At 36.7% G+C, this 24,250-nt stretch overlaps 1 protein-coding gene across 4 annotated transcripts in view; it reads left to right on the top strand.

Moving 5' to 3' along the window:
* Nucleotides 1-24,250, top strand: part of SSBP2 (single stranded DNA binding protein 2) — a 164,152-nt gene that overhangs the window by 86,677 nt on the left and 53,225 nt on the right. The gene's annotated exons all lie outside the window — the stretch shown is intronic.

Genomic DNA, 24,250 nt, shown 5'->3' with positions numbered 1-24,250 from the left:
ATAAAAAGAGGGTGTATAAGTAAGATTATATTAACTGCAACATATTGAAGACTAAAAAGTATTATCCAATTATACTGTTCGCCACATAATTAATGAGGAAAATCATTTAAGGAAAAATGAAGCTGAAGAAACAAAATTATCTAGTAATCAGATGGTTTAGTTTTGTAAATGTTTAGAAGTGGACTGGAAGTGGACAACTAGCAGATACTTTAACACAAATTCATATGAAATCAGTGGAAAGGCCTTGCATCTATTCCTTACAGTATGAAAAATCTTCAGTATGAGAAATTTCTCATAAATAACATTGCTTTTGATTTTAACATGAGATTATTGAAATACAACTTTTTGCTTTTCTTGGTAGTATTCTAAAGTAGATTGCTGAAAGCAAAAATTACCAGGGCCTATGTATTAGGTGTGATTGTAAGCAAGTATGTTTTGAGCTAACATTTATTCCTGAAAATAGCACTTACAATGTCAGTTTAGTAGCAATTGTGTGTAAAAATTCTAAATATGACTAGGCTTACATTAAGATGTTCAATTGTATCAGAAGTCAATAATGTTTTGAGCCAATTGCATTCTTATAAATTGGAAATCATATTAGGAAGTTTTAGCTATTTAACAGTTATCATGGTAAATATGAAAAGTCACAACAAAAACAAACTGATGATTCTGTTCCCTGTCATCCCACCACTGGATTTTTTTCTTCTTTCACTTTCAAAGTCAGGGCTATTAGCACCCATTATTTTTATTTTTTAACAATGACTGAAGGTCAAATATGGCATCCAGAGGCATTCCTAGAAATAAAGATAGTGTGAAAATAAATTTGATCATCATATTGTTTATTTTTGAGTTATAGTTTCCTAAATAGAAAGTGCCTGTCTTAGTTACAGATTCATAATCAGATGATTTGTTTAGTAAAAGAACTGGTTAAATGTATAACAGCAGCACTAGCTCACCTAAATAATGTTGTCAAGTCTTACATTCCCTGTGGTTCTTTTCCTGATTCCCATTCTGGTTCTAACTATATAGTATTATTATGAAAGAATATATTGTGCAGTTGGACCTCTATGTTTAAGAAAGCAAGGGTGTTCAATATCAGTTTGCTGAAGTAACGATCCTTTTCTAAGACCTGGTAGCATGTTGAGTAGCTTAATATTTTGATCGAATATTCTGAAACATAGTAATAATAGCATCTGAAAAGGTCATTGTAACAGCAGGACATCACAAGAAAAGGGTACATAATAAAGGCCCTAATACATTTAGATATGGGCTAAAAGATCTTGGAATGCATTTTAATTATAAATAATTAGGGCTCTACAGTGCTTCAGATTCAAAAGCACAAATACCAGGAGCACAAATATAGGACCTGGCTACAGCTACTTAAAGCAGACATTTCTGGGATTGTTTTGATATGCATCCAGAATGTTGCACCCCATAAATCTTTATGGGCACCACCAATCAGTATATAGAAATGTCCTCTAACAATTTTGATCCAGCTTTTAGAAAGTTTCCATGTATGTATAAATGGGATTTGGAGTGTTCTGTGGTGTTTTGCTTCAATATCTATTTATATACAGTAATACAGCCTGAGACAGAATTGTGAACTATAGAAACATGCATACAAGCAGTTGAAACCTTCTGTTCAATTGTGTCCGATTTTCAGGAACTGTCTGGACTTGCAGTTTTCCTGGCCAGGTTTTTCAGAAGTGTTTTGCCATTGCCTCCTTCCTAGGCCTGAAAGAAAGTGACTGACTCAAGGTCACCCAGATGGCTGCGTGCCCAAGATGGGACTAGAACACACAATTTCCCAGTTTCTAGCCTGATACCTTAACTACTACACAAAACTGACTCCCAGCAATTGAATAGCTATAGCAAATAAACCTTTTAAAAAAAACCATGGTAAAATCTAAATTGCTTCTATTAAAGTACTCTGTTTCCCTTTTAATCTAGGCTGGGTGAATAATTTCATGTAGGTTGCAGATGTAGATGGCTGTGATTCCTTTGTAATTTTTGACATTCCAATTATGCGTTAAACTGCTTTATCCTGACTGATTATCTGATTACATATATGCCAAAAGAGAGAGATATATTACAGAAATAATACCATGGATATATAGCAGTGTCACGTACTCCAACAAGCTAACAACTATGTAATTCTAGGTGATCCTTTGAATATTGAGCATATTGTTAACATTGTGCATATGTATTTTAAAAGAAGTCATCATATTGCCTATGGAACAGGCTCATTGTGCCATAATTTGACCCTTTAATGATATAAATAAAAAATGGAAAAGGAGTTCATCAAAATCTTATTTCATTAATGGATAGGGTTGTTAGTAAGATGAATAAAATTCCCTTTATAGTTATTGCTTGATTAGTTTTCCAAATTTTGAGTTATACATTTATGTAAAATTTGTTTGAATTAGTTGTTAAATCAGTTAAGCCAATCTCAACTACTGATTAATTGGTTAAATCAGTCTTAATTATTACCTAGTGCTATTTTAAAACTTGAACTAAAAGTTTGCAACTTAAACAAACCAACCCTCCTCCCCCCCTGCAAACAATAAATGTTTTTGGAATTGTGATACCAAGAGACATAGATTTTAATGTCTATAGAAGTTCAAGGTCATTGGTCAACCTCTGCATCCAACACTATGTGAAACCAGATTGTTTGTTTCTGCACTTGTGACCAGGACATATAAGAATACTGTTAGGTTGGCAACAGCTATAAAAACTCCGTAGTGACAGAGAAGTTAAAATGTTCTAACCCAGGGACCTGATGAATCCAATGACTTCTAGAATGCACCCAAGGAATTTCTCACCTCATTTCTTCATGATAATGTTGAAATCTTGGCTAATCAAAGAACATGGAGACTGCCTATGTGGCTGACATTATCCATTCTATGTCTTGTTCCCTCGAACAGAGCTAAATTGTCACTTTGGTTTATTAGACATTTGAGAGCAATGAAGCAGATACATAGAAGATTGAAGTAGAATGAGTTCTTGTGATGAGTTAGACCAAACACAGAATGGTGTGTATTTTAAAGCCCATCTAAAATCTTACTCTGTGGTAGTAGATGCAGTAAAGAGGGATTACTTCTCTGCCTCCATTGCATCTGCACAGAACAAACCAGCAATGCTTCTCTGTACTGTATGGCATCTCCTCCATCTAGATGTTAGGTTGGGGAGCCTGAACAGTCGGAGGCTCGCTGTGAGCAGTTTTCATTGTTCTTTGCAGACAAAGTCGATCGGAGTTGCCTTGACTTGGACTCCAGTGTTTGGACAGGTCATAGGAGGTAAGGTTGGTAATGGTTCATATGGATTCTTTTCATCTTGTAAGATCTTGGGGATATGAACAAGATATAAGGAGAGATAAGAGCCAATACTTGCTTAGTCAGTCTTAAGCTTTCCTCCTAGTAGCTACATTAACCAAGTTGGATTGCCTTTTGGTTAAGGGAGATTAGCATTGATCTTTGGGGCACAGGATGTATTTCCACCTGCTTAAAGAAGCAGTAATAAAATCTTTACTTAAATTAGCCCTCTATTATTTTGGAGAATCTATGCAACTATAGGCTAGTCTGAAATATTTTATCTTGAGCCAAAGTTATTAATAATATGGTGGTCTCACAGCTCCAAATGTTTTTTTTTTTTTTTGATAATTTGAATCCCTTTCCATGGGTATTTCATCTGGGATATGATACTTAAATTACTTTGATTGCTGAAGTGATGTCCTGGGCCAGAAAACAACTGTCTAGCCCAAGAGTAGGCAATCTTGGCTCTTTTATGACTCGTGGACTTCAACTCCCAGAATTCTGGAAGTTGAAGTCCATGAGTCATAAAAGAGCCAAGATTGCCTACCCCTGGTCTAGCCCTCTGATTCAGTTGTTGTATTTGAAATTAATCACATGAAGTACTTAAGAACCAAGTTCTATTTCAAACAGATTAGTGCCAAATAAAACAATTGAGCAGCTTTGACAGGAATTCACTATATATATATATATATATATATATATATATATATATATATATATATATATATATATATATACATACATACACACACACACACACACACACATATATATATAGCTGTCATGCTATAACTCTTGTTTTTTTTCTAGCCAATTCAAATTTACCTTAATATTTGTCACCTCATAGTCTTAAAGGCTATTGAATCTCTGTATTCATCACCATAAAAGTAGACAAATCATAGTATCTTTCAATGTAGTCTGGCAGAATTTGGCCTGATAGCACCATTTTGTAATACATGCAGTCCTTTATATTGTAATGTTGTAATATTAGGTGGCTTCTGTTCAACATGTACATTATTATCTACACTGAATGCTGATTAGGGCCTGAAAATTTCAGGGGCTGTTTTTCAGTTTGTTCTCAGTTAGAACTTACTCAGTTAGTCTGACCAGTGGGGAAGGGGGGAGTTGTTCCCCTTTTCCAGAAGTTCGTGTATTTAGTATATGGGAGAAGTCCTTCTCCTGGTTGGCCCCCAGGCTATAGAAAGTTTGTCCCCGGGTTGTGTATTTGGCACACATTTTACTAATATTTAGAAAAATGACAAAAGGCATATTTATTTTGCAAAACTTTTGGCATTATTAATTTGTTTTAACTGTATCAATTTGACTTTGTATTCTATTTTGTATTTTGCCTTATAATTGTAAGCCTCCATAAGTGCTTATTATGGCCAAAAGTATTGAACTTTATACCATGAAATAAATTAAAACTGACATAAGTAAATGGCATCCACCTTTTTTTATTCCAAAGTCCATAGTGTGAACACTTTGCTTTTAATGTATGATTTCTGGTAAATAAGAAAACAAATAAAAATACAATGGCCATAATTATTGATACCTTAATTTAATATTTCATAACATACCCTCTTGTGGCAATCAAGTGCTTCTTGTAGCCTTGAATGAAACTTCTATACTTCTTAACTGGTAATTTGTCCCACTTTTCTTGAACAAAGAAAATACTTAGTATTTTCCAAGGAAAAAATACTATAGCAGTGGATGAGTGCAATTATCTTAATTAGATTAAATAACTAGAAGAGGAAGGAAAGAGGAAGAAAACCAGAAAACCAGAAAAATACAAATCTTCCCAGCCCTTAAAATCACTCCAGGGTGATACCATGGTCAATGATATGAAAGGTCACCAAGAAGTCAAGAAGAGCAAGGAATGATGCATTCCCCCATCATACTCTGTCACAGGTCATGAAAAGTAAGATCGATATTGCTTCCATGTGAACAAAATGGGAAAAGGGTCCAGATAATCTAGTTCATTGAGGATCCTCTTTTCAACCACATTCCTTAAAAAGGGAAGGTTGAATACTGATTTAGATTTTTAGACCTAATAAGTATGACCAAAGTACACAATGAAATTTCCAGAAGAGTATGCTGTAGCAAAATAATAAAGAAAACTTTGGCTTTAATGCAGCTTTCTTCAACTTGGACCTTCTTAGGTGCGTGGATGTCAGCTTCTGGAATGCCATGTTGCCCAAGTTAGGAAAAGAATATGATATATAACTTGAGGTAGCTATCATGGCATTGTTCATTTTTTATACATAGCTTGATGTTTTGGGATATAAGTGTCAAGCCAGTTGAAATAATAACTTCAGTGATAATTAACATGAAACTGGACAGCTGCAAAAGTTCCAGTGCAGCCACTTTGGTAAAAACATTATTTTACCAAAAAGAACATTATAAAGAAAATTCAGAGGGACTAGATCTTTCCAGAATAGCTTGGATTGTTTTAAATGAAAATTATACTCTCAAAATCAAAACTAAATAAATACATTATGGTTTAATATTATGGCAAGCATTGCTTGATGTTGGTTGGGCTAATGCAATATGGTAAGCCAAGATGTATCTTATAATTTTCTGGTTCAGTCCATTGATTTTGTCCAATTATTGGATGCTGTTATTTACAGTTTAGTATATTGTGTCAGTCCAGGTATTTGATGATGTTCTTTCACAAAATAAATCCACTTTTTTATTACTAGAACAGTCATTTTTAATGTTTCATGAATCAAATAAAAGGAAGTATTCTGCAAAGTTAATTAATTAACAGCTGGCTAACATTGCCTGGACCTGGAAGCTTAAGTAGGTTTGTTCCTGATTATATAATAGATAGCGAACATAGAAATGCTGGGGCTATAGATTTCACAAGGATGTTGAAAGAGAAAATCAAATAGGAAAAGTGATTTCCATGCTGTTTTCAAGCAAACTGCATGGATCTTTCCTAATTCACTGAGAGCTGAGTTTGAGTGAAAAGAGATTTTATTTTTATATGTATTTTATATTAGTCTCTGATCAACAGAATTCTAATGATATAATTTGATTTCACTAGGAGTTTTCTAGTATCAAATACAGTGAATTGTGAATGCCTTAGAAAAATAACATTTTTGTATTTTGTAACCTATAACTAAAATCTGTATTATTTTTATTGAAGATATTGAACAGTTTGTGCCGTAGAAAATAGCTTCTTTTTGTGACACTAAAAAACCAGTACTTTAATAAGTTGTGAAGCGTTCAAAGCCATTACCTGTAAGTGTACTAGAATCAACATATTATTTCATATGTTTGATGAACCATGGAATTACTTCAGTGTTCATTTTTACTTACTTGGTTTCTAAGTGCATACTGTTGGGATCTAAATTTGGTGTCAGTATTCTTTGTTCTAGTTGCTCAACAGTTTCTATTTAATATCGTTCAGAGGTTTTTCAAATTGCAACAGCTGCTTTCATTATGGGAACCAGAAAGAGGTCCCATATTAGAAAAAATATTTTCTTATTTTATTTGAACATAATATATTGTTATTATATTTTTGGATGCTTTGACTTGTTCTTTTGAATTTAAGGTAAGCTTATTTTCAGTGGTGTTCATAAAATTATCCTATTTCTGGAAATTATCTAAATGTTTTTGTATAACAAATAGGGTTGTGCGTGAGTGCATGAGAATGAACCTATTACTAAATGAGTTTGTGGCTTTAGCAGTTTTTTAAATAAATAAACAGAAAACAATAATGCTGATTAAGAATGTGTCATCTCAGGATAGTGATACATTGATTAAAAAGTCAGGTTTTAAGTTTGAAAAAGAGGTGAAATATTTAGGGGTTATGTTGACAAACACAAATACAAAATTGTTTTGAAATAACTATGTGGCTTTTTGGAATGATATTAAAAAGAACTTACAAAGATGGGACAAACTGCATTTATCATTACTGGGTAGAATCTCTGTAATTAAGATGAATGTTCTACCAAAGATGCTCTTTCTGTTTCAGACATAACCAATACTTGCAACTGATATTTCATTTAAACAATGGCAGAGGGATATTTCCAAGTTCATATAGCAAGTGGGGAAAAAACCAAGAATTAGATATAAACTATTGCAATATGCTAAGGAAAGAGGGTTTTTGGGTTTATCAGATTTGAAATTGTATGCTGAGTGAATCTCCAGAACAAGAGGCTACTTGATTTAGAGGGTCATGAATTAAGGTTTGGATGGCATGGTTATTTATGGTATGATAAAGTTAAAGTGAATGTTGATTTTAACAATCATTTTGTTAGACATGCCTTAGTAAAAGTTTGGAATAAATGTAAAACAAGGTTTTCCACAAAGTTGCCTCTTTGGGTCCCCCCCCCCCCAGGAAGGTTTCTTTAGAAAAGAAATGGTGGCGAAGCCAGACTGGTGGATTTATGGTAAAATAATACTTTTCATCTCTGGTGACTCTACCTTTAAGTCGAGGGAAGAGTTAGAATCAGAGGGGTATGTTTGCTGTTAGTTTACATATCGACAACTGAAAGAAAGATTCAAACTAATTAAAAAGAGTTATGGGTTTGACTTTGTTAAAAATAAATTGGAATTCTTATTGTGTGGTAGTAATGAACATACTGTATTATCACTAAGATTTATAAAATGTTATTGAAACTGAATTTGGAAAGTGAATGTGTAAAACATTGTATGATTCAGTGGGCAAGGTACTTTGGATATAATGTGATGCTTGAACAATAATATGTGGATGAAAGGCTTAAAATTCAGCTAAATTATAATTTAAAAGATTTTTTTTATAAGTTGATTTACCACTGGTGTTTAACGCCAGATAAGTTATATAGAATGTATCAAAGTATTTCAAATGAATGTTGGAAATGTAAGTGTAAAGAAGGGACCTCTTATCACTTATGGTGGACATGCAATAAAGCAAAGAAATATTGGAGCAGGATTCATATCTTAATACAGAAAATTCTTAAAGCAAAGATAAAGATGAAACCAAAAATTTTTCTTTGGGGTTTAATGGAAAAAGACTTGGAAAAAAATGTGGAACTTTGATCTTATATATCAGTGGTGGCGAACTTATGGCATGCATGCCAGAGGCGGCACTCAGAGCCCTTTCTGTGGGCACCCGTGCCATGCCCCGGAGATGGTGAGGGACTGGCCCCCACCATCCTGGCCCCGCCCACCCAGTCTGCCATGACCACTGCGGGCACACCCACCCTGCACCCGGTGATAAATTAGTTGGTTTTGGTTGCAGTTTGGGCACTGGGTCTCTAAAAGGTTCACAATCTCTATTATATATGTTGACGTAGCAAGACTATTGTATGCACAAAAATGGAAGAACATTTTGATTCCCACTATGGAGAAATGGCTACAAAAGCTGTTGCAGTTGGCAGAGATGGCTAAATTGACCATTTTGATTAAAGAAAAGAATATAAGTACTTTTGTTTCTACTTGGAGACTGCTTTTGGGTTTTCTGCTTGAGATGGAAAAAAATGAAACTTTGATTTTGGGTTTTACTGATTAGATTAATTTGTTGTTATAGAAATGGCTAGTATAACTATTATGGAAAAGTAAAAAGTTGAAGTTCAATGTTAATGCTTTATTCTACTGCAACAGAGGAAGTCGGAAGTCAATGTCTTGTCTTTTCTTCTTTCCCCCCCCTCACTTTTCCCTCTCCACTGTGACCTATTATTTGCTTTTGTATTTTTGTATTTTATTCTATAATCTAATGTTTTTTAAAAAGAGAATGAACCTATTAGAAATCAGAGTAAATTTAACCAAGCTATGGATAATATCTGAATAACAGAACCAATTTAGGCTTTTAGTAACAAATTGGAATTGCTATCTTTATGTTACTATTATGTAAGTTATGTCTTGTATGATAGTTTATAATTGTCTCTGTGTTAATTATTATAGGCTGAGATTGAATTGGCAAGCAAACTTGTAATTAAGAGTTGACACGTAGATTTTGCTAATGGTTCTGAAACAAATATTCAGAATTCAGTTACTATATTTCTATTCTGCAATGCTTACTCCTAAATAAGAGCTGTGCTCTTATAAAACACAGAGGTAGATAGGATGTTCAAGAATTGTAGGGGAAAAAAATAAGGAATGGGTTAGGATTAGGGTTCTTTCTGCACATGCTCTCTGCTTGTGTTTATTAAATAATAATTAATACAGCTAGATAATTGGAATTGTTTTACTGTTGATCAGGAAAGAAATCTGACTGATAATCTGAAGACTTTCATAGAAGATAAAAGGATGCTGTATAAGAATAAAGGCAGGACTTTGCTCAGAAAGCATGATATGCATTGAAAATCTTCAGCAAAGATGAGCACTCTTGAGTTAGTATTTTTATTTAATCTGCATTTTATAGTCATGTTTACGCTTGTGTTACTCTCTGTTATAGTTCTAAAATATTATAGTTCATAATATAAATGCAGAAGTATCATTTCATTTTTAATGATATTTAAATGGAGAAAAAAATGGACCTATGTATTTGACTCCCAGTTACGGCTACATAACAACTCGGTTCACATAATAGTAATATGTAATTGAAGTTTCAAAGTCATTGAATTACAAATAGTATATTTTACAAAACAAATATCCATAGGTAAGACTGGCCAAGTTTTATACATTATAGAAATGCAAGTTTTTCATGTTTGATGTTATGTTATGTATTCTGCGAGTACAGGCAGCCTCCTGCAGTAACTGAGATTTGGCCTTACTTTGATTAGTTTTGCATTTAAATTTTGAAAATCAAACAATATTGGCTCTCAAAAATAATGCTATTCAGTTAATTTTTAATTTTAAATGTAATTGCACAAACAGCACTATGGGGCTGTTGAAAGCAGTTAGCTGGTTAATGTTCAGGACTATTACCTGAATGAAATTGAAATTCCGTAATTCATAAAATATAATTTTTACTTATTAAGTATCTAAAAGCATTTTTTTTTTTTTTGAAAAAAAAATAATTATTTTTCATTTTTCAATACATTTGATACATTCAATACATTATATAAAAATACCTTTGAAATAAATTCATACATATAACCTTAGGTGTTGCTCGTCCATCTCCCCCCCCCCGACTGTATCCGCCCTCTCTACCTTCCTTCCTTACTTCCCTCCTCCCTCTCTCCTCTCTTCACCTCTCTCCCCTCATCCCTTCCTCCCATCCTACTTCCTTCCATCCCTTCCTCCTCCCCTCTCATCCCTCTTCGGATACAGTTCAGGGGAAATACCCGAGCGGCACCTCTCTCTAAATTACTCTACATATTTTATACATTAATATTTCTGTTTATCTAACTTACTTAATCCCACCCATTCCCACCCCCCTACCCCCCCCCACTTCCCAGAGCAGAATACAGGGTTATTGTAAACAAAACAAACACAATCTATAACTTTTAAAACAAAAAAATTATACAATAAACAAATTCATACTTAACCCTTAACTCCCTCTATACTTTAACATCATAATAATGTAAACAAATCTATTATAAATCATTTATTATAAAATTCTATAAATAATAATTATTATTTCTTTCAAGAAAAAATTTAATCATAAAATAAATTGAACTTTAAAGTTCCATATTTATTCTGAATATAATCTATCCATCTTCTCCATACCCTAATATATTTTTCTTGTGTATGATCCTTTAAATAAGCAGACATCTTTACCATTTCTGCTAAATTAGAAACCTCGAATATCCATTCTTCTAAAGTAGGCAACGAATCCTTCTTCCAGTATAAACCTACAAGTAACCTTGCTGCGGTTATTAAATTCAACATTAAAATAGTTTCATTAACATCTAAATCTATAAAAATACCCAACAAAAATAATTGAGGAGTAAACTTTATCTTCTTTTTAAAAATGTTTTGAATGTTCCACCAAATCATTATCCAAAAAGCTTTAACGTTCTTACAGGTCCACCAAACATGAAAATAAGTTGCATCAGGACTACCACACCTCCAACATTTGGGCTGTAAGTTACGATACATACAAGACAGTTTTTTAGGATCCAAATGCCATCTATAAAACATTTTGTAAAAATTTTCCCTCAAATTTTGGGCCTAAAAGCATTTATTTTCTTATATTGTAAGTAACAATATATTTATGGTTACAAAATGGTTTACAAAAGTTGTGTATCAATTATATATGTGTGTGTGTATCAACATTTTTTTAAAAAAAAATTATGTTTATGTAGAAAAGGGTAAAAGGGTCAAAATGGACAAGAACTTAGGATACCAGTTTAAGAGTAATCTAAAATCAGCAAAACAAACAATCTAGACGAAGTATTGATAACTGTACCACCTTTGTTATTTATTATTTACAATATACTTTCTAAGAATTTAACATACCATTTTCCATTAGTTTCCAAGCAAAAGGAGGCCTAAGGGACTCAAGATAGTTTTCTAATGACACTAACAGTGTAAGTGCACAGTTTTTTTCTTTTCTGTTTTAACTGATACCAGAATTTTTCTTCTAGTGAGTCATACTATTGAACAAACTTTATCTCTGAATCACAAGATAATCAGCAAATAAATTTGATGAATATATAAATAAATCTCTCATTCAGAATGAAACTTTTTTGTGTCTCTAGTAAATATATTGTAACAAGCTTATGTCAGCCCTACTAGAAGGAGTTGAAATTGTGAAGAATTAGTGGGATCATATTCCTCTCATTTTGTTTCTGTTGTAAGTCATCCACCAGAATGATCAAAATAGTAAAATTAAAATTGATTATAATAGTTCCAGATATCAGTTTCATCCAAATGCTTTTGGAGACAAATGATCACTAGTTTTCATCTTATGCAGGAATGGAAGATTAGAGACAATTATAGTTACAAAAACCTCCAGGGTTGAAGAAGTCTTTCAATATAAAGTGTTTAGCAGTCTCCTTTAAGCAATTGGAACAATATCACATATTTAAGAGGCATTAATTAGTTCTTCTGCATAATGAAATACAGAAGTCCTTGACTTACAAGTGCAATAGAGCCTGGCAATTATGGTTGTAAATCGTGATGGTTATCATGCTAAGTCAAGGACTACCTGTATTGAATTCTTGAAATTAGTATATGTTGCCATGTTGCTGAATCTCTAATATTTCTATTATCCAAAATAGATCTGAATTTATGCCAGCAAAACCATGATAATTTATCACTTATTTATTGCTCAATCTAATGTTTGTTGAAAGTTTCTCTATTACTATAAAAATTGTTTAGTCTATAAAGGTTGTATTTTTTCAGAGATTTTATTTTTGCCAAACCATAATAATCATCCTGATAGACATACGTTATTAGAGGAGTTTAAGAAAAATGTATTCTTTAACAAAACTCTGTATTTACTCTTTCAAACATATTTTACATTTTAATAAAAATAGTTTCAATCAACTGTTTCAAATATTATAGGTGAAAAACCATTAGTTTATAACAGGGGTGTCAAACTCAATTTCATTGAGGGCCGCATCAGCATTGTGGTTGATCTCGGGGTGGGGCGGGGGTGTATGGCCAGGGTGGGTGTGGCCTACTGGGTGGGTGTGGATGGAGTGGGTGTGGCCTACTGGGTGGACATGGTTTTGGCAGGGAGTGGGGCGCTCTCACAGTGCCGAGAGGTTGAGTCAGGCGATGCGAAGCTCACCAACTTTGCACCTTGCTGCCTGCTGAAACTGGGCAGGGTGGAGGCTAGGCAGCATTGCACTTCTCATCAGATTTGCGCCACCTAGCTCAGCTCTTGGCACTGTGAGGAGACCGCCCCACTGCCTGCTGAAACCGGGCAGGCTGGGAGCTGGGCAGCTTCACATTTCTTTTTGGATTTGTGCCACCCGGCTCAGCCTGTGCTGTGAGGAGAGCACCCCGCTGCCTGCCGAACCCCTCCCCCAGAGCCCATCAAGCCAGATATGTGAAGTAGGCGAGGGCCATTTGCTGGCCACTTCCAGGTGATGGTGCATTTCTTCATTCCTCACAAAGGGTGACACCTCCCCAGCATGCACCCAGGGGATGGGGCCAACGTGGCAGGGGCTGGTTCCTCACTGTTTCCAGACAGCCTTGTGGAGCTAAGACTGAATGTGTTTCAGCATAGATGGCCACCACAAAATTGTACATTGGCTCCCAGCCGGCCTGGGCCAGGGCCAAGGCAGCAGGGGCTGTTCCCTCACTGTTTCCAGGATGGCTACGTGGGCCACATGAAACCACTTTGCAGCCGCATCCGGCCCCCAGGCCTTGTGTTTAACATGTCTGGTTTATAAACTTACCTGACTCTAATATAGTTTCAATATGAATCCATTGTTTAGAAGATAATAATAAATGGAATCATATGCCTAACTGTACTGCTTGATAATGTATTAACAAATTGTGCATGCCCAGCCTCCCTGTTTCTGAGGTCTATATAAAATTCTTTTATTTATTCTCAGTTTTTGTGCATGAAAACAGAAGCTTTGTATTTTTCTTTGTTAATGCCTTAAAGCCTGTTCTGGAATTACCATTGGGAGTCATTGAAATAAAAAGTTAATCCATACAAAAATTTTCATTTTGACCACTACAATTTTGCCTTAAATATGGAAATGTTTTGAAACCCAGATTTCCATCTTTTTTTAATTTCTTACAATAATTATTTGTAAAGATTTTATTAATATTTTAGTTACAATAATGCTTAAATGTTTTAAAGATTTATACACTGTTGCAATTCCTGAAACTGGAAATGTGAGTGTATGAAAAAACATAAAATGTGATTTATGAATATTATCTGATAGTCCTGACAGCAAATTCCTCTAGCTCCTTCTTAATATAGCTAGCCAAATAAGCAGCATTTGAGAGAGTCAATATCATATTATCTGCAAATAGATTTTAAAGATATGTCTTATCTCACATTTTTATCCTAGTAATCTCATTATTAGATCTAAATGCTATTGCCAGCACTTCTGTAGTTAGGTTGAATAGTAAAGGATTGAGGACAATCCTGCTTAGTACCTCTTAAAATCATAATGAGATCTGAATCATAACTGTTAAGACTTACCTGGGCTTTAGATGGTCCACAGATAGGTTCAGTCATTTTGCAGAAGGCTGTTCCAAATTTAAATTTAATTAATATTTGTTTTAAAAATTGTATTTTGAGAGAATCAAAGGCTTTAAATATCTAAAGAACCTATGGCTAATGAAGATGCATTACTTTTACTAATTTATAAAGTATTTAATAATTTCCCTATATTCTTTCATGTTTCTGTCTAAGGTCAGCCAGAGTCTATTTGAGTTGTTTGTATACATTTTCACTAGTAAATAAATATCATTTGTAGCAAATAGCAGCATGATTAATGTAACTGAAAGATGTCCATTAACATATTTTATGGCATTGATTTTTACATTTTGATTCCTGTCACTCTTGCAAAAATTAAGATGTTTTCATCTCAAATGAGATGTTTTTGGAATTACTAAATATGATTCTCAGTTCTTAAAGAGATTATAAAATTATGTTAAATAATTCTTCAATAAGATGTAGAGTTTTTCTTATAACTCAGAGAGCACCAAGAACCCTGCTACTTTTATCTGCTTTAAGCATGGCTTGTATCAATTACATAAGCTGCATAAGCTACTGCAGCTTGATTTCATGGCTTTTTAAAAATCCAATTTCATAATTTATAGATTTTGATATACTAGAAGTGTCCTTCCCTTTTCAATTTGTGAATGCATATTTTTGTTGTACAGTGTTATTGCTGTACAGTTTGACCAATTCCAGGCACTTCAATAAGAATAGCAATACATGTTTCTCTTGTGCAGAGTGTGAAACATGCATTTTATAGAATCACAGCAGTACATTAAAGCGGTAAACAGTGTGATTAAGATTAGCAATTAGAATGGATCCTAAATGTTTTATATGTATATTCTTGTTTAACAACTTTGATAGGAAAAATGGCTAATGTATAATATGTTCAGCCAGGAAACAATTTCAAGGGAAAATGATATAGAGTAATAGATGGGAAAAGAAGCAGATACTAAAAATAATTTATAGCAAATATTATGCAGTCAGATAATCAGATGTTTATGTTTATATTATTAATGATAATGAAAGTTGATTCTTCATTTGAATATCTCAAAAATATCCAAGTCCTACTTATAATTTTATCCTTATAAAGTAAAGAGTAGTAATTTTAAAGGATATCAGAAAATTTAACAAGACATGTAGTTTTGCAGAATTGACGTTAAAAAATTGTTAGACAGATTAAACAGCTTCAATTGCTGAACATTTGAGAATTCAGTTGGAAAATGTGGAATGGCAGGCTGGAAATTATTTCTATTGTTTTTTTTTTATAATTTTAATCAAATAACAAGTTTTTTTTCATTCCTTATGTCCTGTCATTATACTAATGTACTTCCCCTTTCTTCAGGAAGTATCTAATGGCATTTAAGGGAGGCAAAACTCATTAGCTTCCTTCCTGACTAATGTAATTTTTATTTCCTGTTTTAACTGTGGCCTCAGCCAAAACCCACAATATAAATAGAAAAGACTATCGTATGCAAAATAACAGCTGAAAAATACAGTACATAAAATATGATGTGGACAGTCCATTGGTTTTAATATATTTCTGCATATCCATATCATTCTGTGTTCTTTTTTTATTCATCAAATATCTCATTATGTAGTGAATATTGTGATGATAGTACAAGGACTTTTTACATTTTATTTGGTTGATCTCAGTACCTAGCTTGTTTGCTATGTTAGGCTGTCAGCCAAGGTTAAAGAAGAAGGGGAGGAGGAAATTATTTCCAGCATGCAAGAAGATTTTTTACCTTCCATGATTGACAAAATTATAGTGTCAATGCTGCTAACATCGGATGTTCTTGCTTTGACAACAGATGGAAATGCAGCCATTTTCTCTATTGCTTTTAGAATTAGTTGCTGCTGGGAGGGAGAATAGGGATGAGAGTCCAGCTAGTCATAACAATAATAACTTAATCGTGGGAACCCAAGAACATTGGGCCCAGAGCTGATAGTGTTTTGGCGGGGTGGAGAGCTGAGGAGAAAGCTAATTGGGGAATGTGATTTTTGACTGCTTATTGGAGGAGGGAATTGCACTTTGTTATTTTGTATCCAGGGGAGGGGAATTTCAACTATGTAGTGCTGATACTTTGTTTCTCGAATAAAAGATTCTTTAAGGTAAACAATGCCTCAAAATTCTTTTGAAGAGTTTCATTTGTCGGAACCATGATATTAAACCAGAAACTACAAATTTTACCTATCTATCCTGAGGTCCCGAGCCCCAGTCGCTGTCCCTAGAGTTGGGGGATAGACTGACAAAGATTCGGGGAAGATCCCAACATGGAAAAGGAAGGGATGCCTGAAACCAGTATCCCAGCAGTGGCTGCTACCTCAGGGGAGGGAACGCAAGCCAGCGCGCCAGTGGAGGATTCTTTTCAGGTCTCCCAGATGGGAGGAAGGCCCAAACCGTGAGGACAGCTGATCTGGTCATCGTAATGGACCTTGCCCAGTGGAGACTCCAGACACCTCAAGACGGCCTTGCCACAATCAAGTGCTTCAAAGGCGGACAAGGTTGAGCTGCAAAGAGGGACTACCTGCAAGTCGCGCTCTTCGGACATGTGGAGAGCCACGAAATCGACTAGTGCTGAGTACTCTGGTGAGTGGAAGTACCTGTCCATAGTCAGTCAATGGAGAAGTTGGTGGAAAGATTTGAGGAGCTGGAGATGAAAAGTAGGAAACAACCTTCCTATTCCCCATATGTGAGTGATCATGATGACCGGCGAGGCAGCCACCAACTCATGCCAAGGGGAAGCCCCAGCCCCACCTGCATAGGTCAATTGGTTTCTCCATCCACGAAGCCACCTACCATGGCCTCCAGCCCCACGGGGAGGGACAGTTCCAGTCATCACCCCTCCAAAAACCCAGACCACCGCCATCGAGACAGGAGCCCAAGCCGTCACCAGGACAGCTGAAGCCCAAATCGACATGCCTGCCAGCCACCGAGCCCAAGCCCCATACAGCAGTGGGGGATGCCACAGCCCCCATAGCTGGGAGGCCAACAGCCTTTGTAGGTACAGCAACAGTGGGGGGTGTGGGGATGGCCGTAGCCTCCGAACATGCAGCAGCAGATGGGGACCTTGTAGCAACTGTGATGCAGCCACCACCATGAGGAAGCCAGCAACTGTTGGGGGTGCAGCAGCAGCAGTGGGGCTGGCCACCATCTCCGAATGTGCAGCAACTGCTAAGGGGCCTGCAACCACTGGGGATCCCACATCAACCACCACCAGGGCCGCAAGGAGGCCTACAACAGCAGGGGATGCTACAACCACCTGCAAGTCAGCAGTAGTAGGGTGGCAACAGCCCCCAAACATGCAGCAACCACTGGGAGGCCTGGAGCAACTGGGGGTGCTATTCCAGCAGCCATGGAGACCATTGGAGGTCATAACAGCAATTGGGGAAGGCCACAGCCACCAGCAGCATAGCAACAGCCATGGGAGTGGCAACAGCTCTCAAATGTGCAACAACCGCTGGGAGGCCTGAATCAACTGGGGATGCAGCAGCCACCATGGGGAAACCAGCAAAAGTTGGGGATGCAATATTCACAGTGGGGAGGCCAGCAACCACCTGGAGAGCACAGCAACTGCTGATGGCGTCATTCCTTAGAGCAACATTCGATGGAGACCCGGAGAAGCTGATCTTTCTCAACCAGGTGTGTTCCCACATGAACCGTTGCACCTATTTTTACCGAACCCAGCCACTATGGTCAATGTGATGGCGTCCAACTTAAAAGAGGAAGCATCCGAGTGGCTGAATAATTTATACAACGAGGAAGCACACAAATTGGGGGATCTCTATCTCTTCCTTCTAGGACTGAGAGCAAGATTTGAGGACCCATCCATTGCCCTCAGAGCGGAAGAGCAAGTCCATAAGATAAGACAAGCTGGAAGACCTGCACTGGAATATGTGCGAGAGTTTCACAAGATAGCCGGCCGAATAGAGAGGTGGCCCAAGCAATCCCTAGTTCATCACTTCAAAAAGGGACTGGATATCCACCTCTCCCAGGCTTGTTTCTATCGAGCAGTCCCAAATCGCTTGCAAGAATGGTACCAGGCAGCAGTAAGACTGGACGTCCAGCTTGCTTGCTATAAGAAGCCCGCACTGCAAGAAGCCAGGCCAAGGCCAGATCAACCCAAACGGCTGCCACCTCCCCTCTAAAGCAGTTTAAATGCAATGAAGTATCCAATCAGCAGGGCCTTAGCTACTTTGGTCCTCCCACCTTCTCCTTTGCAACTCACAGTTACCAGGAGCCAAACTTCCACGACTGAGAATGTACACTATGTCCCCCCTTGAAATGGAGGAGATGTAGCAGTATGTGGACAAGAACCTAGCAAGAGGATTTATTGAACGGGCCAAGTCTACCATGGGAGCCCCAGTATTATTTAAAGAAAAAAAGGACGGGTCACTTCATCTCTGGGTGGACTATGAAGGTCTGAACGCTGTGAACATGGAAAACAAATACCCCCTCCCCCTCCTGAAGGATTTACTAACCCACCTGGCAAAGGGGAGTATCTTCACTAAGTTGGACTTGAGAGAGGCATATTACCAGGTGAGGTTAAAGGAGGGAGATGAGTGGAAAACGGCTTTTAACTGTCCCATGGGGAGCTGCCAATTTAAAGTCATGCCGTTTGGACTACAGGGGGCTCCAGCTGTCTTCATACAGCTGATTAATCAGGTACTACATGATCATTTATACAAAGGGGTTTTGGTGTATCTTGATGACATTCTGATATACACCACGAATATGGCTGACCATGTAAAACTAGTGAGAGAAGTGCTAAAAAAACTGTTGAATGCCAAACTTTATGTTAAACTATCAAAGTGTGAATTTCACCAGACCCGACTAGATTATCTTGGCTACAGAATGTCCAGCGAGGGCATTGAAATGGACCCGACCAAAGTGAAAGCCGTAATTGAATGGCAGCCCCCAAAGACTCACAAACAGCTCCAGAGCTTTCTGGGATTTGCCATCTTCTACCGTCAGTTAATCCCCTCCTTTGCTGAAATTGCCTTACCCCGTATGGAATTACTGAAAACAGGCAAAGAGGGAGGAAAGCCGCATCCAGGCCAACCACTAGCATGGAGTATGAACTGTCAAACTGCTTTTGAGAATTTAAAAAGACTATTTGCGATCAAACCGGTCTTAAAGCAGCCTTGTCCAGGAAAGTTCATTGTGATTCAAGCCGATGCCAGCGACGTGGCCATTGGAGCTGTGCTATTTCAAAAGAACCAGAGTGGGGCCCTACAACCCTGTGCCTACACCTTGAAAAAAATCACTGAGTGCGAGAGGAGGTGGACTGTGTGGGAAAAGGTACCCTTCGTGATCTATTAAACTGGTGACACTATCTAGAAGAGAGCAAGGTGCCTTTCAAGGTATGGACTGATCATAAAAACTATAGAGCCGAGGTGGCGCAGCAGGTAGAGTGCAGTACTGCAGGCCACTTTAGCTGACTGTGTTCAGCAGGTCAGCGGTTCAAATCTCACCGGCTCAAGGTTGACTCAGCCTTCCATCCTTCCGGGGTAGGTAAAATGAGGACCCAGATTGTTGGGGGCAATGTATATATATATATATATACATTGCTTACTGGTGTACACCGCTTAGAGAGTGCTTGCACTTAAAGCGGTATATAAGTCTCATAAATAAATAAATAAATAAATAAATAAATAAATAAATAGAAGCACTGAAAACTCCCTGCAAATTGTCCTCGAAACAAATATGATGGGAACAATACTTTAAATGTTTTAATTTCACCCTAAAGTACATACTGGGAGAAAAAACTTCTTAGCTGATGCTTTATCCAGACTGCCCCAGTACAAGAGCCAGCGCGGTTAATGAAGCAATTATCTCCACTCCACAAACTGCTACTCAACTCACATTGCAAAGAGTCCCACCTTCAAGAGCCCCAAACCCCGATGACCTTGGGGCAAAGAAAATAAAACGAGAGCTGCTCAACGACCAATGGTTCAAGGACAATCAAACCTCCCTAACATGCAGGGATAGTTTGGCTTACAAGGGAAAGCTGTACTTGCCAGAGACCCTGCACCTTAACGCGCTCCAACACAGCCATGATGTAAAACAGGCTGGGCACTTTGGATATTTAAAAACACTACACCTCATCCACCGACAATTCTGGTGGCCAGGATTGAAACGGGACGTGGAAAACTATGTCCGGACTTGTGCTGTATGTGCCACCATGAAAAGAATTCCAGGGAAAACCCCTGGGTTATTACAACCGGTAGCAGACCCTTCCCAACCATGGGAAGAAATTGCTATGGATTTTATAGTAGACCTACTTGAAAGTAGGGGAAATACAGTCATCTGGACTGTGATAGATCTGTTTTCAAAGCAGGCTCACTTTATTGCCTGCAAAGGACTCCCTTCCACCCAGCAACAAACCAAGATGTTCCTGAAACACATCTACTGTATGGCGCACCAAAACGAATAATCTCTGACAGGGGTACTGTTTACAGCTATGTTTTGAAGGAGTTTTCTTAAACTAATCAGCTCATCTATCATTGGCCTTTCACCCGTCTACCAATGGGGCGGCTGAATCCGCAAACTCAGTGGTGGAACAATACCTCCGATGCTACGTGGATTATCAACAAACAAACTGGACTGATCTCCTCCCTTTCGCAGAGGTGGCTTACAATAACTCTGTTCACAGCAGCACTGGCTTCACATCTTTTAAAGTGGCCACAGGGAAAGAATTCAGCCCAGTACCCGAATATCCTCAGGGGCACTCCACTTCCCAAACTCTTGATCAATGGGTGAAGGGGTGGGAAGAAGTCTGGAAAACCACGAAAACTGCTTTGAAAAAGGCTTCTGAGACATATAAAAACAGGCAGATAAAAGGCTCCTCAAAGGACATTCCAAGTTGGGGGAAAGGTTTATTTGTCCACAAAATATTTACGGCTTCAGTTACCTAGTAAGAAGCTAGGACCAAAGTACTTTGGACCCTTCCCCATTGTAAAGATTATTAACCCAGTCATGGTAGAACTAAAACTTCCCAGACTCTTAGGGAAAGTTCACCCTGTATTTCATTGTAGCCTGCTGAAGCCTTTTTGGGGTTCTACCTTAAGACCTCCCCCTAAGAAGGCACATGGACCTTTCATAGTAGCAGGACAGACTCACTATGAAATGAAGCGTATTCTTGATTCTAGAATTTTTAAAGGGAAATTGCAGTACTTAGTGCAATGGAAGGGGTATCAGTTGTCTGAAGCCAGCTGGATGAAATCTAGCGATGTAAAAGCTGACAGACTCATTAATAGATTCTATAGGAAACACCCTAACAAACCTAGAGGCAACCCTTAACCTATGATTTTGTTTGCATTACAGGACTTGTCCTTTTTGTAAGGTGGGGCCAGATGTCAATGCTGCTAACATCAGATGTTCTTGCTTTGACAACAGATGGAAATGCAGCCATTTTCTCTATTGCTTTTAGAATTAGTTGCTGTTGGGAGGGGGAATAGGGATGAGAGTCCAGCTAGTCATAGCAATAATAACTTAATCATGGGAACCCAAGGACATTGGGCCCAGAGCTGATAGTGTTTTGGCGAGCTGGGGAGAAAGCCCGTGCTTCAAGCTAATTAGGGAATGTGATTTATGTGTTTATTGGAAGAGGGAATTGCACTTTGTTACTTTGTATCCAGGGGAGGAGAATTTAGTTCTGGTTTCAACTATGTAGTGCCGATACTTTGTTTCTCGAATAAAAAATTCTTTAAGGTAAACAATGCCTTGAAGTTCTTTTGAAGAGTTTCATCTGTTGGAACCATGACATATAGTTTCATTCACTACCTGTACCTTCTTTTTTTTATTAAAAGTTTTACAAATTTAATACAATATAACCCAAACCCCTCCCACCCATTCCCTCCTCCCCCACTTCCCGGAGCTGATTACAGGGTAACAAATAAACAATCATAATCTAACTAACATTACCTGACTATACTATCAAACAATCTATAACATACTTTAACTCCTTTTCAAAACAAATATTAACTAATTAAAAACAAAAATAATAATATAATTAAACCATAACACTAAAAATAATATAAATTCAACCATATTAAACTATTAATAATAATCTAAAATCTACTCATAAGCAAGATAATACTTTTCAGTCTCATATTTCTTTTGAATATAATCAATCCATCTTCTCCAAATCAAAATGTATTTTTCTTGTGAATGGTCCTTCAAATAGGCGGAGATTTTCACCATTTCTGCTAAATTAGACACCTTAAGTATCCATTCTTCCATAGTAGGCAAAGAATTTTTCTTCCAATATTGCCCCACCAATAATCTTGCAGCTGTTATAAGATTCAGCATCAAATTAATTTCTTTAACATCAAAATCAACCATAATACCCAACAAAAATAATTGCGGAATAAATTTTATCTTTCTCTTAAAATTTTTTTGAATATTCCACCAAATCTTAATCCAAAAAGCTTTAATATCTCTACAAGTCCACCAAATATGAAAATAGGTTGCATCTAAACTTCCACATCTCCAACATTTGGGCTGTAAATTAGGATACATGCGGGACAACTTTTGGGGATCCAAATGCCATCTATAAAACATTTTGTAAAAATTTTCTCTTAAATTTTGCGCTTGGGTAAATTTTACATTTCTAACCCAAATTGTCTCCTATGTATCCAAACCTGTACCTTCTTTCTGAATGTACAAGCAAAGGCAGCTTGATAGATAAGCTTTAAAAAATTATATGTTTTAAGAATCAGTCATGTTCCCCTGATGCTTGGATAAATAAGTAGTTTTTATCAGTGTACATATTTAAAGGGAAAAGTGATTCTAATTTTAATAAACTGTTTATTAATTTAGCATAACAAATATTTCTGAAAATGGGTTTCTAGTAGTAAAGAATATCATAACAAAGAATTCGGAACCATAAAGAATGAGACTAGAATTTTAAAATTGTATTAGATATAGAAAATGCATCAAAAATGCAGAGATTACTTCTCTACTAGTAGTTGCATTGTGTAGGAATTCATATTTATATTAAAGGGATTTGTTGCTTATATCATCGTCAAACTATTATACAATATGGATGCAAACACTGTGATTAAAATAAAAGGTAAATGAAATACAGATTTAACTTTTTGTTTTAGAATTGTTTTGTTTTTGAATTTCATTTTCTTAAGTTGGGCCCAGTGTAACAAAATGGAATTCAATGGTGAGAAAAGTAAAGTTCCACATTGAGGCAAGAAAAATCAAATGCAAAGGTATAGAATAGGTGGTATTTGGCTCAATAGCAGTAACTGCGAGATAGATCTTCAGGCCCTAGATCATAATTTTTGTGGCAATCTATAACTGAGTGTTATCCACATGTTGATGATTTCAACTGCTGAGTGACTTCCCCTAGTGGTTTCATATAAATGTTAAAATACACAGGATAAAGCATTAAATCTCAAGGCAGCTTACACTGGAATTCCCAGTTCTCATTTGATGAACAAATGACCAGGCTCAAATTATCTCATTTTGGACACATTATGCAAACTCCTACCTCTCTAGCTAAAGCTCTAATGCTGGGAAGATTAAAGTAAAGAATGGACAAGAAGAGTGGACTCAAATACAATGACAATGGGTACATTCATTAGAAGATCTGAAAGATAAGACCAGGTACAGATTATCACAGAGAAAATCTAACTATGTGGTTGCTAGGAGTTGACAATGAGTTGAGGGCACATAATCGTGGACCACCAGCCCTTGACCACCAGCAAGAAAATGGGATCTCATTGACAAAGAACATAGATCAGAGTAACCAATTTCTTTTTCTAGCATGAATCCAGTGGAGGGGAATTCTTTTTAAAAGTTTTCCCCTATTTTCTCTTCAACAGATTCATCACCAAAATTTGTACTAGCACAATACATTTGTTGTTTGCATTACAGAAATATAATTTATTTGGGTTTGGCTTACCCTGATTATGA

This window comes from Crotalus tigris, unplaced genomic scaffold, assembly GCF_016545835.1.
Source record: "Crotalus tigris isolate CLP2741 ecotype Arizona unplaced genomic scaffold, ASM1654583v1 scf7180000023687.2574627, whole genome shotgun sequence".
Classification (NCBI taxonomy): domain Eukaryota; kingdom Metazoa; phylum Chordata; class Lepidosauria; order Squamata; family Viperidae; genus Crotalus; species Crotalus tigris.
This window is presented reverse-complemented; position numbering and strand designations above follow the sequence as displayed.